The 4050-nt window shown below is 39.3% G+C and overlaps 1 pseudogene; it reads left to right on the forward strand.

The window, feature by feature from the left end:
* The first annotated feature begins 496 nt into the window (after positions 1–496).
* Positions 497–1968, forward strand: LOC102823184 (annotated as a pseudogene).
* Positions 1969–4050: the final 2082 nt, after the last annotated feature.

Raw genomic sequence — 4050 nt, forward strand, 5'->3', positions numbered from 1 at the left:
TTTACTGGATTTAAGAGGAGTGAATTTAACTGTGAATTGGGCTATCTGTACAGTGTTTAATTGTTTCTTCATTTCTTCCCATATTTTCTACAACCTGAAGCACAGTGCCACACACATGACACCCACTCTTTACTGGCATGGTTAGGTTCCAAAGACCAGATCAGTTTTAGAAAATCAGTGTTAAATGAAAATGAAAGGTGACCAGATCACATCACAAAGTGTAGGAGGACTACATCCTTACATAAGTGCCAAACTGCCAAGAATCATGGTCCAGCTAAACTGACTCTCCCCTCACACTGTATTTGTTACTGTCAGAGATAGATTAGGAATGTACAGAATAGTCAGAGAGTAGATTCTTTTACTATTGTCCTAAATGTGAAATGTCAAGAGACGACTCAATAAGTGAAGAGTAGGTGTATATGCATTTAAGAAACATGCATTAGAGATTCCTGCTTGTGTGCCTAGCACAGTCACTGCCCCTTGTCTACCCAAAACAATGGTGACCTCTGAGGTTCTGAAAATTAGTCAAAAACTCTATGAGGGTAAAACAAAAGAAGTCTATGTGTTGTTAGATAGTCCAGGAAAAGTCCTCCTTCAGTCTAAGGACCAGATTACAGCAGGCAATGCAGCTAGAAAGAATCTCTTGGAAGGAAAAGCTGCAATTTCAAATAAAGTTACCAGTTGTATTTTTCAGTTGTTATAGGAATCAGTTATCAAAACTGCTTTCACAAAAAAATGTGGGGAGACAGCTTTCATTGCACCACAATGTGAAATGATTCCAATTGAATGGGTGTGTAGAAGAATAACAACTGGTTCTTTTTTCAAAAGAAACCCTGGTGTCCAGGAAGGATATAAATTTTACTCACCTAAAGTGGAATTATTTCTCAAGGATGATGGCAATAATGATCCACAGTGGTCTGAGGAATAGCTTATTGCTGCAAAATTTTGCTTTGTTATTGGTGAAATTGAAGTGTATATCATGAATTGTGCCACACAGGCTATTTTTGATATACTGGGAAAATCTTGGTTGCCCCAGAACTGTACATTGGTTGATATGAAGATAGAATTTGGTGTTGATATAACTACCAAGGAAATTTTCTTGCTGATGCCGTTGATAACGATTCCTGGAGAATTGTTATCAATGCCATCAATAGTGGCCATTAGGAGATCAAAGCCAACAAAAAGACAAAACAGTCATATCGTGACCTCAAAGAAGTTACTCCTGAAGGGCTGCAAATGGTGAAGAAAGTTTTTGAGTGGGTTTCAGAAAGAATAGAGTTATTTCTGAAATCAGAAAGCCAGTGCAGGGTTGTAGTACTGGTGGGCTCAACCTCTGATCTCTGTCACTGTGAAAAAAATCAAGAAGGCTTGTGGAAATTCTGGCATTCCATATGAACTTCAGGTAACTTCTGGCCATAAAGGACCAGATGAAATTCTGAGGATTAAAGCTGAGTATGATGGGATGGTATTCTGATCGTATCTGCGGCAGTAGCTGGCAGAAGCAATGGTTTGGGACCAGTGATGCCTGGTAACACTGCATATCCAGTGATCAGCTGTCCTCCCCTCACCGCAGACTGGCGAGCTTGGGGTATATGGTCTTCTCTTTGACAACACAGTGGTCTCGGCTGTTCAACCGTTATTTCTCCCGAAGGATCAGCTCACTTTGCTGCTCAGATATTTGGATTACACAATCATTTGATAGGGGCTAAAGGAGCTCTGTTAGCGTAGTGGTTACAAATCAGGCTGTGAGCCCCAAGGTCAGCAGTTTGAAACTACCAGCTGTTTTGTGGGAGAAAGATAAGGCGTTCTGCTCCTGTAAAGATTTACCTCAGAAACCCTGTGCAGGGTCGCTATGAGTCAGAACCGACTCCACGGCACACAGCCACCACCAAACTGCAAGCAAGCATATTGAATACCTGGATTTCCTTGAAGCAGGCTGACAAGAAAATCAAAGGATGCAATTCATAAAGAACTTCATTGTGCTTTTTTTATGAGAAAAATTACAAATTACTAATTTAGGTGTAAGAAAAAAAATCATGTAATATAAAAAGATTCTAAATTAGACAAAACAAATGTATTGAATAATAAAAGAAAGAAACATGCATTAACTCATCGTGTGAGTCCACTGTGACTAAGTGAACTAGGAACAAGAGCTTCTGCCCTGATCAGATGTGAGGTGGAGGCAATGAACCAGAAAGGGAAGGAAATGTGTAAATACGAGACTGTGATCCAATCATATTATTGGATCGTACTCCTACCTGCTCTCACCTCCAGGTTTCCCTTAGGGCATGTTATGCAGGTGGGTATACAATAAGATCAGGATAAACACAGAAATCAGGACACAATGAGAATGCAAAGACCCTATTTTAGAATCAGGAAACCCAGAAACACCTAGGTGCCTCCTCTGTGGAGGAGTTTGTGACAAGTCAATGAATCATGTACAAGGCATCTGCCACGGTTCTCGAGCCTCCTACCCAGATTCTTGGAATTACCCACCCAGCCTGAAACACCCAGGTTTTTCTCACTTGCTTCTCCATAGGAATCATTACTCTGCCCTCATCATCAAAGTCTCTCTAAATCTCACAGAGCCCAGGTAGCATAGTGGATTACAAACTGGGCTGTCAACTGCAAGGTCAAGCAGTTCAAATATACCAATCGCTCTGATGGAGAAAGATAACACTGTCTGTTCCCATAAAGATTTACAGCCTTGAAAAGCCCTATACAGTGTTGCTATGAGTCAGAACTGACTCAGTGGCACACTACCACCACCACTATAATCATCCCATAATGCCCTTGATTCTTTGGAATTTGGCTCTTTTCAGTGGAAACCAGCTTTCATTGACACTTCTCATTCATACTAAATGGGATTTTATTGACAAAGAGAAAAACAAGTGTCCCTAAGACAACAACTATGCAAAAATCAGACAGGAAGTTATTCAAATCATGCCACCAGTTCATCAATATGTTCCCAGCATCTAGAGAACAATGTTTGGTATGTAAAAGGTACTCAATGAATCAATGACCCTGTTAGAAATTAATGACTCACTATCTATGCAATCTAGCCCATGGATGATTGGCCATTAGAGCCTTTACTCAGTTATTATTAAGTGTCCTCAAGTCCATTGCGATTCATAGTATCTTTGTATAGGGTTTCTAAGGAGTAGCTGATGAATCTTAGCCACCAACCTTTTGATTCAAACTGGCCTTGTGATTCAAACCAATCTTGTGGTCCAGTGCCTATGCTACAGCACCATACCAGGACTCCATTCTGAATTCCAACTGAGGAATTTTCCTACCCATACTCTCTTTCTGAGGACACGTTTTTCCTGAGATTATCTGCTTCAAGTTTGATTCATTTAAAACAGTGGCATCACACATAGAACAATGCAACAGAATAGAGAGGCCAGAAGTAGATCCACATAAATACGTGAAACCATTTGTGACATAGATGCAAAGTCATTCGATGGAAGAGATAAATGGTGCTTTCACAAATGACGCTGGAGTGACTGGACAGAATCTTAATCTAAACCTCACATTTTCTATTAAAAAAAAAAAAACTCTAAGGAGATCACAGACTTAAATGTAAAATATAAAATTATAAAACTTGTAGAAAAGAAATGAGGGGTAAATCTTCAGGACTTAGATGGTGTTCATTTTTGCCACTAAAACCACCATCTACAAAAGGAAAAAATGATGAATTGGACTACATCAGAATTAAATTTTTTTCTTACACAAGAGACCCTGCTAAGTAGATGTAAAGGTAAAGACAAGCTTTAGACTGGAAGGAAATTTTGACAAACACCATAACCAAAAAAGGTTTAGTAACTATAATATAAGGACGAGTGAAAAATTATCTGCATTCTGGTTATATTAAAACTTCGGTTGGCTGCACTGCCTTATCAGCGCTTTCCTTTCAAGGTCATTGCTGTGCAGGTGTGAATGTGGACATCTGAAAACAAAATTTGGACCAATCCTCGAAGGAAGGTAAAAGTTTCCTAAAAAAAAAAAAAAAATTCATTACTGGTGACAAAACATAGATTCATCCCTACG

This window comes from Chrysochloris asiatica, unplaced genomic scaffold, assembly GCF_000296735.1.
Source record: "Chrysochloris asiatica unplaced genomic scaffold, ChrAsi1.0 scaffold00038, whole genome shotgun sequence".
Taxonomy (NCBI): domain Eukaryota; kingdom Metazoa; phylum Chordata; class Mammalia; order Afrosoricida; family Chrysochloridae; genus Chrysochloris; species Chrysochloris asiatica.